This window comes from Macrobrachium nipponense, chromosome 25, assembly GCF_015104395.2.
Source record: "Macrobrachium nipponense isolate FS-2020 chromosome 25, ASM1510439v2, whole genome shotgun sequence".
NCBI classification, from domain to species: domain Eukaryota; kingdom Metazoa; phylum Arthropoda; class Malacostraca; order Decapoda; family Palaemonidae; genus Macrobrachium; species Macrobrachium nipponense.
Genome location: NC_087214.1, coordinates 4,721,946 through 4,735,128, shown reverse-complemented (window position 1 = coordinate 4,735,128; position 13,183 = coordinate 4,721,946). Strand labels below are relative to the sequence as shown.

General features: G+C 50.9%; 1 long non-coding RNA gene across 1 annotated transcript in view; it reads left to right on the top strand.

Annotated features, from left to right (window-relative positions):
- The first annotated feature begins 722 nt into the window (after positions 1 to 722).
- The window catches only part of LOC135199263 (uncharacterized), a 59,423-nt gene continuing 46,962 nt past the window's right edge, over positions 723 to 13,183 (top strand). Inside the window, exon 1 of the long non-coding RNA XR_010311004.1 lies at positions 723 to 773. This is a non-coding gene — a long non-coding RNA (uncharacterized LOC135199263). The remainder of the gene's footprint in view (positions 774 to 13,183) is intronic.

The window sequence follows — 13,183 nt, the reverse complement described above, 5'->3', positions numbered from 1 at the left end:
CATGTGATTAGGATCAGGTGGTCGGGATTGGTTGTATGCTCCTTCATAAGGTGTATTGTCATATAAGTGGATCAGCACCCATTGACAAAGTCCTTTTAGGCTCTGCCGAGTAAGCGGATAAGACCCCATCGGCAGACCCACAAGAAAACTCTTGGCCATAGATCATATATCTCGCTAAAGTTTCTTGAGGTGATGCAGACTACTGGGCAACACCCACGAAGTCTACCACCTATCAGGTAGGAACCAAGGTTTATTATACCTACAACATATGTTGTTTTACCTGTCTATTCCAGATGTAGCTGTCTTACCCTCACCAAAGGGTGCCAATCAGCTAAGTATATATCTGACAGGTAAGTTGATGTATGAAAATGATTATTGTTATGATACAATAAAGTTTCATACATACTTACCTGGCAGATATACGATTATGGGCCCACCCAGCCTCCCCGCAGGAGACAGGTGGAAGAGAGAAAATATGATAGAAAACGGGAATGGTTCCTAGTCCTGCCGCCCAGGGCAGGCCGGTAGATCACCTGACCTACCTGTAGCGAGTGGCGCGAAATTTGAATTTCTGTCGGGGACGACGGAGTCTTAGCTAAGTATATATCTGCCAGGTAAGTATGTATGAAACTTTATTGTATCATAACAATATCATTCCAAGTGGCATTGGTTTTTTTGCTGTACTGACGTACACTCGGTGAACTTTGTTTGACACAACATATTTACTTTCAGATGTGAAGAGGGGTCCCACAGATGATTTCAGAATTTCCAAGGTACTGGTCACCACTATCTGCATATTGTGGATGTATTGGATCTGTGGAACTTATTGAGGTTGCACCAGACTGCCAACAAGGCCATAGCAAGTAACAGTATTGCTAGGACAGCAATCAGAAATCTGTTAAACATTATTTTGTTCATGAAACTTACCTGTCAGATATATATATAGCTGTATTTTCTGAAGTCCGACAGAATTTTAAAAACTTCTGACACACGCAGTGGTCGGTCAGGTGGTTAGTACCCATTCCCGCCGCTGGGAGGCGGGTATCAGGAACCATTCCCATTTTCTATTCATAATTTTTGTTTTTTCTGTCGCCGGTGCTGAAAACACCTGTTTTCAGTACCTCCGTCTTAGGATTTTGGAAACATCATTGCCGCTAAGTATCCTAATTGTCTTTTGATTTATTTACTTGGATATGTGGGATTTGTGGCTAGGCATACGCTATCTTAAATTGATTTGAATTTGATTCATTTTGCATAAAATATCTGAATCTAGTTAGGCTAGTTTCAGAGGGGCGGGGTTGTCTGCCAAAGATAGGGTGTGGCTACCGAAAGCTTCGGTAGATCCGCACTTGGTATGTACGAGGGGTATGGATCTTGCTTCTTTGTTGAGATTTGTCATGTAAGGAGTGTGAGACTTTGTCTATTCCGTAAGGAAGACGTATGATTCGTATGTACGCAATTAATCAGTAACAACGTCAGGGTAGTGAACCTGCTAACCTTCCTGTAGACTTTATTTTGCCTAACCCTGTAGTATGGCCTACGGGCTATGAATATGTCTACGAGAGGTGCTCGCTCTCCTTCATTGCTGTGAAGTGCTACTTCTGTAATTGTTACTCCTAACCCTGCATTGTTGCCTTCGGGCCCTAAGCAGTGTCTGTAGAGGAATTGCCCTTTCTCTGATACTCTTTCGATTCGTAACTAAGAATCGAAAGTGCTTGCTTTAGAGAGTAAAAGTGAAGTGCAGAAGTGCAGTGATACCCCTTGTGTAGGGAGGGTGCGTCAGATCGGCTCGTTTCGCCTCTAGGCCGGGACCTCTGCTTGACTCCCAGGACCCGGGGAGGGAGCATGTCGAAAGCCTAAGGAGGGTTACAAGGAACCCCCACGATTCTGGCGTGCCTATGGCAGTTTCTGATGAAAATCCCAGACTGCCAAAGTGCGTGCGCGTGCACGAATCCTGAAAGATTGCTTCTCGTCCGCCGAAGCGTCCTCCCCATGCAGGGGTTGGAGCTTTCGGAAGGACTCGCGCCCTCTAAATAGAAGCTTTATAGAAGAGGACGCTTCACGTCCTCTCTCTCTCTCTCTCGTTATGGGTTTCAGTGAGAAGTAAGAAGGCGAACGTCGCCTGAACTCGTGTCCTTTCCACCGAGAAATACGTAAAAGAAGTCATAGTAGCAGGAAGCTTTTGTGAGCGGACGCCCAAGCCAGGCGCGCGCGGGTGCACGCCAAGCGCGCGCCAGTGGACGCCGAGCGCGCGCCAGTGGACGCCGAGCGCGCGCGCTCCAGTGGAGGACGCCGAGCGTGCACCAGCGCACTGCCAGGTGTGTCGCCTGGCTGAACGTTTCTGTTGAACTCTTCAAGCTCTTGTTTCAGATTTGGGCCTAAAGAATTTTTACCTCTACCTTCGGTGATACCTTCTACCTCACCTGCAAAGAATGTGAAGTAGGCAGTGCTTCGGAGGAAGCTTAAAGTGAACAGACAACTTCTTCTTCGAAACCCAGCAAGACATCGGGTTTCGTGAATTCAAGAGGTCTCTGTCAATTAATATTGCTTTTCGCATAGGTGGATGGAGTTAAGGAAAGCTCAAGGGAAGATCTCGTTTGCTCTACCGCAAGCTTTGCCATTCTGCCATAAATTTAAGTTGCCACTACCGCAGTCAAGACTTTGCGATAAGGCAGTTACGGGTTATGTAAGGCTCGATGTCCTGCAACGTCAGACTCTCGGCAACGTTCAGTAGGATCCTTGCAAAGGCACTCATCAAAAGGACGCTCTTCAGGAAAGCGCAAGACAGGACTTCCTTTGCCATACTGCCAATAAATTTTAAGCTTTAGCAGGCATTAGTTGTGATACGGGAGAGGAAGCTGGTTGGAGAGTTTCTTCCTCTTCCCAGGATAATTTTGCAAGCTTTTTAGCCCATCTGAAAGGGTTTTTCAGATGATAGATTTTGTTAGTTTTCTAGTCGGGACTACGCTGCCGATTGAACATCGTCGTTCTACCTGCCGTAAGCCCAGTCTCTTAACAGGCTTCTTGCCCCTTCCTCGTTTGAGACAGGAATCGGAAAAATTAAATGCTCGACTTCCTGGATTACGTTTTGTCAATTCAGTGACTTTCCCCATTGACAATATACTATCGTTTTGTCAAGTAAGTGGTATCCCCTCATTGACAAAATATCTCTTTGTCCCGTAAATGGGTTAGTTCTCATTGACAAACATCTCATTAACTTGATATTGCGTAAGCGCAATAAGCTCTTATTGACAAGATTCGGAAGAGCTCTCATTCGTCATTCGCAGACTCGTACAAGAAAATAGACTTGTAGACTACGTCAATGAACGCTTATGTCCATAACATAATCTTGAGTGACTGCTTCGATTCTCTTAAGTTTGGTTCATGAAAACTTGCCTGTCAGATATGTATGTAGCTGTATTTCCGAATTCAGCTATATATATGTCTGCCAGGTAAGTATGAACAAACTTTATTGTGATATAATCATATTTTGCCTTGCGTTATTTTACTTCTGGTTGGTTCAAGTCATATACGCTTGCTGTAGTTTACCTCTTCGGATGGCAACCGAGAGGTCTATTGTCTATTTTAAGGACATTTAATCGTTATCTCCCTGCAGCCTTCCAGGAGTTTCCGATTATCTTTTACCGTTGTATGGTAGTGTTCTGACGACACAAACGCATCTATATATTTAGCGTTTTCTGTTCGCTTAAATATACCAGCTTGAGAGTCTTTCTGCTCAAAAAAATAACGGACCTATTTCTTCGTAGAAACAGGTAGCTGGCAACCCAGACATAAAGTTAAGAGCGACGTTCGTAAGCTGCTGTCTGCTGCTGTCACGCTGTGTCTGTCCTACCAGTCCAACTGAGCCAGTAACAGATCGTGCGCTGTCATGCGCTGTAGGTTACGTCTCTCTCCTGCGGGATTGACTGACTAACCGTATCTCTGTGCTGACGGTTACGTCTCTCCTGCGGGATTGACTGACTAACTGTATCTCTGTCCTACAATCACGGACTTTAGCCTAAGATTGAGGGGATTTCTTACGTGAATGAATAAACGTTGCATTCATTTTGCTTCACTATGTTCAAACAGAGTTATCTCTTAATCCTTTCGGTGCTCGTTACCGCACGGTATGGAACTACGAGTCTACCGCAACATTGCACTTTTATATGCTCTCCTGCTTAGGCAAAGCGCAGCCTTATTAGGGAAGTAAGCATACTCGGGGAGGGATGGATGAGCTTGCTGGGGACCATTTCCTTCCTGAAGAAGTTTGTTTCCCCGAATAGACTGCAATTCAGACCACAGTTTTTTCCTACGGAAACTGAAATATTATTCAAGATCTAGGAATGATTCTGAACATCTCTCAGTGCGTCTATCACCTGAGGTGATAGAAAGAAGGTGCCGGACATCTGGATAGGGTTTCAGATGTCCTGGATCTTAATCTGAAAGAAGTAAAAAGCGATTCGGTAGTCCCTCCAGTCCTCGAAACGAGTTTTTGGGTTTAACCAGTGGTCCAGATCAACTCTGATATTCCACAGCTCTCTCATATCTTAAGAAGTATCTTCTCTCGGTCCTTGTTCGAGTTTACGAGAAAGAGCCTATTATAACAAAACAGCATAGAATGTAACGATCCTCTACAGGTTCGTTACAGGATTGCAAAAGTCGGTACGATCGTCTCTATCGACGGCAGCAACTATTCACTTCCGAGTGGAATCTTTCTTTAGAAGTAAGGGTTGAGAGTTGTGTAGACTTTAGGGACGCCCTTTCATTCTTCTCTTCGATATGTTGAGGACGAAGAGGCTTCTTCTTCTTTGCTCCCTTATTCTCGATCCGGGATCGGTACCATTAAACGCCATCCTATGATATTGAACGGGGATGGATGTTTAGTCTCTTTTCCCCTTTTTCAATCGCTTAGGAAATGTAATAAGAGGATTTATGACGTCACAGGGAGCGACAATGACGCTGATCGCCCCATGTTGGCCTTCAGGATCCTGGATTCACAGAGGTCACATACTTCCTAGTTCACTTTCCAAGGACCTTTTCCGAGAGAGTCGGTCTACTCTAACTCGAAAGGTACCTATAACCTCTCCGCTCTGAGTCTGACTACGTTCAGACTATCGAGATGTGACAGACTAAGATTACCGTCTTCCATTTCCGTCAGAAGAATGGGATAAGCTGGCAGTCACAAACTATTAAAGAATACGCAATATGTTGGTGACGGCCTTTGGGCTCAGAGATTTGCGTCTGTCAAACAACAAAGCCCTTCACGATTTTTGAGTTCTGTGGAATCTCGAAACTCGCTCACCATCTACTTTTTGTCTCACTGTTTTCTCGGAGTCAGACACTTGTGCGAGATCAGGCGACATATAGTAGCCCTGAGTTTCTTGTTGACGAAGTCGGTTGCGTTTATACACCCCGATGATCGTGTAACATGAGACCAGGTTGGACTGTCAGGCATTCTTCCTTCGGGACTGAATCGCCTTTTTGCTCCTCGCTCCTTTCTCCTGGCACCAAAGAGCTCGAGTCAGGAGTTGATTCGCTGACGACGTTGGGTTGCGTTGATACACCCCCAAGGTTTGCTTAGATTGAATCGCCCAGGCAGTCCAGACACTCATCCTTCAGCGAAGAATAGTGCCTTATGGTCTTCAGGGTACAGCCTTGCTGTCCTTGATTCGTCTGACTGGTCAATTGGTCGGTCACCTGACTTTAGTACAGACGTACTGACTGTGCATGTCCAGATCGAAGCTTTCAATATGGAACTTAGACGTAGTCTGAAGTTCTTGATGTCAAAGCATTCGAACCTCTCCTACCTGTTAACTTCTTGCATGTGATCAGGGAAGGCCTTCTTCTAACCACCCTAGATACGACAAAGAGGGTTAGTGAAATTTAAGCCATCGTCACCAAGTTTTGGCTTTAGAGAACACAAGGCGGTGTGCTCTCTAAGCCTTCCGTTGTGGCCTAAGAATGGAAACCCGTATTGTCCTTGGGCCAGGAGCTTGGAAGCAAGGATGGCAAACAAAGTTAGTGGGCAGGAGCCAGAGAGAGTCCTGTGCCCTGTCGGGTCTCTCAAGTTTTATCTACATAAAACTCAAGAAAGTCGAAGTCATTCGGGCAATCTGCAGTGTTCCGAAAAGACCAGACTTGCCCATATCGAAGAACAAACCTGGCTTTAGTCTTGTTAGGAGTTCTTTCAAAAATGCTCCTTCATGTGTTTGCACAAAGGAATTGAAATCTTTTTATCTGAATGCTCACGAGGTGAGGCGCGGCCTCGGAAAGCATTTCAACAGAGCATGGCACTCAGCAACATCCTGAGTACCATGTTTTAGCGAAGCAACTCTGTGTTCACTTCACACTCCCTGCGAGATGTGAAGATGGCATATGAGATCTGCTGCTCGCTAGGGCCATACGTGTCTGCAGACACAATCTTGGGGGCAAGAAGTAAGACTCATCCTATCCTGTAGAAAATGGTTAGGAAGAGCTCTTAATTTAGTTGTTGAGTCGCCGACAACGGCGACTTCTTAACTCTTAAGCCTTAGTTAACACACCTTAACTTTGGCTAGGTTGGTCAGGTGGTGATATATATATTTATATATATATATTTATTTTACTTCTTAGCCCTCATGGTATGGTCAATATGGTCTAGTCACATTGTGGTCACGCCCCCGTTGACAGATCATCTGGAGTGCACCAGCTTTATAGGTCTCTACCTCGCTGGCAACTCTAGTAAAGCAGAAGCAGACTTGGGTGACAGTAATCACGAAGTCAGCTATGCTAACAGGTGGAACCAAGATGTAAATCATCTGCATGCATTTGTTTCCCAAAATCCTTCTATTCTGTCCCTTCCCACCTCCAAAGGTGGGATTCAGCTATATATATATCTGACAGGTAAGTTTCATAAACAAAATGATATTGTTATGATACAATAAAGTTTGTTCATACTTACCTGGCAGAAATTCAAATTTCGCGCCACTCGCTACAGGTAGGTCAGGTGATCTACCGGCCTGCCCTGGGCGGCAGGACTAGGAACCATTCCCGTTTTCTATCATATTTTCTCTGTCACCAGTGGTATCAACATTGTTGTTACTACCTCCTGACCTGAAATCTTATTTCAAAGCATTTGATCATCGTTTCTTTGGACTTTTTGGTGACGTACCTGGATCGTTGTTTTTGGCATTCGCTACTGTGGACTGAATTTGGATTTTTCTTTTGGATTTTTCTCAGTATGTCTGATTCAAGTGTTCGTGTTAGAATGTGTGTGAATGTAGGCTGCAAGGTGAGGATACCGAAGGCTTCGGTTGATCCTCACACTGTATGTCGTAAATGTAGGGGGTGTGAATGTTCTTCATCTAACACCTGTCATGAATGTGAGGGGTTGAATGCTGAAGAATGGATGACTCTAACTTCTTACTTGAGGAAGTTAGAAAGGGATAGAGTGAGACGTGCATCAAAGGGTGTGTGTTCAAGGCCTATTGAGCCATTTATTGAGTCTTTGTTCCGACACGGCATACAAACCTGAGGTCCTTTTACAATAGGAAGGTACTAGCGGCAGCTGGATAGGTCGTAAGCTTTCGAAGAAGGGGTTCGGTAGTTAACTGCTTGTCCGACAGACGCGCGCGCGCGACTGGGAGGTAAACAAACCACTTTTGCTTTCGGCCTCACAGCGAGTGGACGTGTGTGTTCTTCGCTCTCTGCCCGCTTCTCGTCGTTTGCTTTCCCTGGTTGTATGGTTGTGTTTCGTGTTAGTGTGAATCATTGTAAGTACAATCATTCTTTCTTTTTTCATCATTAAAGTGATCTTGATCGATTATTGATTCTCCATGCCCCGCTACCCTCCGGAGATTGTGTCCGGGTACCGAAGGGCGTAAATGCGGGAAGTTCCGCTCCTTCCCAGAAATCGATCCCCATATTTTGTGCGCTCGGTGTCGGGGGCGCGAATGTACCCGCGCCGAGCCCTGTGAAGTGTGTATGTCTTGGTCGGAGGCGCAGTGGGGCTTGTACGAAGGTAGGAAGAAGCGAAGGCCTACAAAGGAGTCGTCGGAGAGCTCTCCCGCGACTCCTTTGGTTACGGACACTTTGTCGTCTTTCCTGCCGCCTGCTCAGCTCCCACATTTGGCGCCTTCCCCTACGGGGGGGGGGGTTTCTAGGTCCTTCTCCTCACCCGATCTGTCGAGTGTGGAGGAGGGCGCGAGATACCCCGACGTTGAGTTGTTCTCTGGGTCCTCTATCCGTTCGTCTACATCGCATGGACGGGTAGAGGATCCTGCTAATCACCTGACCTTTGCTTCCTCAGGTGCTGTTGCTGCGAAGGACGACCTTGGACAGGTGTGGGCATCGTTGGGTCTGCAGGGCGTGCCGAGTGTCCAGGGGCTGCTCTACCATCTCGCTGGCTCTGTTGCGGTCACGCACGCTACGGTGACAACCACTACCACGACCCTGTCGACCCCTGGCTATGCTTCACCTCCTCACCTGGTGTATTCCCCGCACGCGGTGTCTGTCACACCAACTCCATCGGTGCAGGGGCCGATCGCCGTACCACGGGGGAGTGTGATGCCGCCGCCTGGGTTTGCCGTGCTGCCTCGACCGGACTTTGTGTGCCCAAAGAGCTCGCCCCTGGACCTCCCACCAGTACCTAGGATGTCTGTGCCGCTGGTCTGTCCACCTGGTCTGCCTGTACAGCCTGCCGTACCTGCCCAGCCGCTGTTTACTGACGTGATGTTGCCGACTACCGCTGCTGTTCCTGTGTCTGTTCCTGCCGTCTCCACTGCTGTTCCTGTGATGCCTGCACCTGCTGATGTTGTTCCTGTTCGTGGCGCCGCTGCTCCCGATGCCGATCTGTTCGGACAGGTGCGTCCGGCCCCTGTTGCTTCGGCAACAGCAGCCCCGGCTCCGCCCTGGATGACGGATTTGACATCGGTCCTGAGGAAGCTGACGAAGAAGAAGAGGAAGAGGAGGAAGGTGTCGTCGTCGTCTTCATCGTCTTCGTCGTCGTCGTCGTCTGCCGCCTCTCCCCCACCTTCATCTTCTAAGTCTTCACAGCCTAAGAAGAAGAAGGTCGCCTCCTCCCCCCCTAAGAAGTCTCCTTCGGGAGCTTCTAAGGGCCCGTCTCGCTCCGGTGAGACGGGGGGTTCTTCCGCTGGTCATCCTGCTCCTTCGGGAGCAGGGCCCGTCTCTTCTTCCGCAAGGAAGAAGACTATGGGGACCAGAGGGGTGCCGGCTAACACCGGCACTTCCTCGCCTGCTGTTAGTGGTTCTGCCACGGCAGCAGGATCCGTCTCGGCCTCTCGTTCGCGAGAGGTACCGAGTGTACAGTCGCCCACCAGCGACCGTGCAGCTAGGAACCAGACCTCTGAGCCAGCTCAGCGTCAGGTTCACGGCACGGAGCGGAAGACTGGTGACAGCCGCTCACGCGACTCTCACCAGACCAGCTCTCGCTCTCGCGGCGACCAGCTGGCTACCCGGGCTGACGTGACGGTCCATGACCGGCCACGGGCTGAGGCTGGGAAGAGGTCCCCCCGTTCGCCAGCGCCAGCCACGGCTGGTACCAGCGACGTGACATGCCGTGAGGATATGCACCGGTCTCACCGTGACAGTGGAGCTCGCCGGTCGCCTGACCGTCGTTCTCACAGAGAGCGATCGGGTACGGCCACCAGCACCAGCTCTTCTGACACACGAGACCGGGGCCGCTGTGCTCAGTCCAGCCGTTCTCCACAGCGAGACGGCTCGACCAGGCCTGCAGCTCGATCGCCACCGCGGGTTGGCGATCGCCTGCAGCCCTCCAAGCCCGCTGGTTCTGCCAGCGAGCGAGGGGGGAGCGTCAGGTCTGCCTCTCCCGTACCTTCAACCTCCTCGGGCTACACCGGGAGGAGCGAGGTATTGAGGAGTGATCGTGAGGGGTGCGCCCCTCATGATCCCACCACGACGCCCTACGTACCAGGCACGGTTCTCGGACCGGCCAGGTCGTATGCGCAAGTGTCTGGAGGAGACCGAGAGGGGTCTGTCGCTGTTCCCCCCCTCGAGGGGGGAGGGTCTCGGGAGGTGCTCCTGTTCAAGGGACTGGATGGTCCTACTCCTCAGGATGCAGTCACTCCTGAGATCCAGAGGAACTTTGCCGAGGTAATTGCGCTGATTCGTCAGCACAACGACCTCGGGGAAGGATCGCCGCTCCCACCTTCCGAGCCCACGTCCCGGCTCGAGTCGTTCTGGGGCCCGAAGAGGGAACCCAGACCGACGGTGGACACTGCCGCGATCGGAGCTTGCCGACTCAGTGCTAGACCAGGTAGAGTCTCTTGTCTCCGGACAAGACGGTTCTCTCAAGTCTGGCAGGTCGAGCAAGCTGCTTCCGCCTCCTCTACTGCGACAGCGGCGTTTCTCCTACGTGCCGTCTGAAGACCCGTGCTGCCCAAACATGGTGAACCCGGAGTTAGCCAGGCTAACGCCGGGTGTCTCTCTGCAGCAGCTCCTGTCAGAGAACCTATGGTTCTCGCAGCAAGAGGCACTCGGCCTGGAATCCACTGCCATGGCAGCTTTCCAGGCCGTCTCCTGGATAGACCTGTGGTCCCTCACAGTGTCTTAAGGTCGCAGCCAACTCCGGGGGAAAAAAAATTTCTCCCGAATATGACTCGGACCTTCAAGGAGACTTTGCCAGTCTGGGGAAGAGCCATCTCCTTCCTTGCCCACCAGACGTACTAAACCTGGGTGGGCAACCTGGTTCTCCGACGTAGGGACGCTGTCCTTACTCGAGTTTCCAGGGCGGCTGGGCATGAAGCGGCATTGGGACTTACCGCAATGGACCGTTACGGAGTTCCCCGTCTCTCTTCCCAGGAGAGATGGTGGACGCTGCGGTGGACAGACGGCGCACTGATGACAGTGACCGTCTGGTACACCAGGCAGTTTCGAAGGCTTCTGGGCAGCCTCGAACTGCGGCCAAGCCAAAGAGCTCGGCTAGCGCTTCCACGGTGGCTAAGACGGTAGTCACGTCGAAGCCCCGTGGAAAGACTCTGTCTTCTTCGACTTCTGCAAAGGGGGGCCGCCGTAACCAGCCCTCCTCCCAGCCCTCTTCTCGCGAGGAGGCTCTGGGAAGAAGTCGAAGAAAGGGGGGAAACGCTAGGGACGGCGTTCCCCCTCACCTGCTGCCGGAAGTGGGGGGGTGCCTGGCCAGCCATTGGGCAACTTGGCAGCGCTACGGCGCTGAGACCTGGATAGTAGATGTCTTTCGGGAGGGATATCTATTACCCTTCGAATCTCGGCCACCCCTCACCTCCAACCCGGTCCAACAGCAGTCGTACGTTCCAGGATCTTCGAAGGACGTAGCATTGAGACAATGGATCAAGACCATGCTGAGCAAACGAGCTGTAGAGATCGTCACGGATCAGTCACCGGGCTTCTACAGTCGACTTTTCCTGGTGGAAAAGTCTACGGGGGGCTAGCGCCCGGTGATAGATCTCTCTCCCCTGAACCGGTTTGTTCGCCAGACCCGGTTCACGATGGAGACGGCACGTTCCGTGCTCGACTCCATCAGGGAGAACGATTTCATGCTTTCAGTGGACTTGAAGGATGCGTATTTCCAAATACCCATTCATCAGTCCTCCAGAAAGTACCTCCGCTTCATCCTCGACGGGACGGTGTACCAATTCAGGGCACTTTGCTTCGGTCTCTCAACCGCCACACAGGTGTTCACGCGAGTGTTCACTCTGGTGTGTGCTTGGGCCCATTCGCACGGGATACGTCTGATGAGGTATCTCGACGATTGGTTAGTCCTGGCGAGCTCCCGCTCGCAGTTGCTACAGGACAGGTATCGGCTACTCGAGTTCTGTCGCGATCTGGGGATCGTTGTGAACTTCGAGAAGTCCGATCTCGAGCCCAAGCAGAGGATGAAGTACCTGGGTATGCTGATCGACATGGTAGCAGGGCGAGTCTTCCCCGCAGACTCGCGGATCAGCAGATTCAGGGAGGCAGCCAACCAGTTCCTGTCTCGGCAGGAACAGGTAGCTCAGCGATGGCAAGTCGTGATCGGACACCTGTCGTCACTCGAGAAGTTAGTCCCTCACGGGCGTCTTCACCTGCGGTCTCTTCAGTGGAGGCTAAAGGAGAGTTGGTCACAGGCAACGGATCCCCCAAGCTTTCCAGTGTCGCTGACACCGGAGGTGAGGCAGGACCTAGCCTGGTGGCTGGACGACAGGAACCTCTTAAAGGGAGTGCCTCTGCGCACTCCCCCCCCGGAGATGCAGCTGTTCTCAGACGCATCGAACTCGTTCGAGATCTCCTTGCTCATGAGGAGCTTCGAAAGGTCTTGCCCACCCAGGGAACTCGGGCCCCCTGCGTGGGATGTGACTCTCGTCCTTAGTAGTTTGACTCGAAGACCCTTCGAGCCACTCCGAGAGTCGTCAGACAGGGATCTGACTCTCAAGACCCTCTTCTTGCTGGCCCTGGCATCGGCGAAGAGAGTAGGGGAACTTCATGGTCTTTCCTTCGATGTACGACACTCCAGGGGATGGGGATCTGTGACGCTCGATTTCGTCCCGAACTTCGTTGTGAAGACTCAGAAACCTTCGGTCCCTGACGACAGGCTCGAGTCTTTCACGATTCCCTCCCTAATGGACTTCACCGATAATGATGCGGATGAGATGCTGCTTTGTCCTGTGAGGGCGCTACGGCGCTATCTGAAGAAAACTCGACACCTCAGGCCTGAGTGTCGACGCCTCTTCGTTAGCACCGGGGTAACCAAGAAAGAAGTATCCAAGAACACTCTTTCGTTCTGGCTGCGTGAGGTCATCAGGAGGGTGTATGAGGCTGATGGTAGTGACGACATCCGTGCGTCCCGTCCGAGAGCTCACGAAGTCAGAAGTATTGGCCCCATGTTGGCATTTCGTAAGAACTTCTCCGTGGCGTAGGTCCTGAAAGCAGGTGTCTGGTCTAACCATACTACCTTCACCTCCTTCTACCTTCGGGATATTGCCCACAGGTCCTTGGATACCTTTTCCTTGGGACCCGTGGTGGCTGCTCAACAAGTTGTGTAGCTAACCCAGACCCTCGCAGGCTGAAACAGCATCGAGTCCTGGTGTGACTGTGCGGATGGATGTGTGAATGAGTGAGTGACTGGCTCCCTCTTCCCATCTTTTCCTCCTCCTCTACCTGTGGGCAGAGGGCCACGGTCGTCACTACGCTGGATGAGGACGAGATGCAGGTG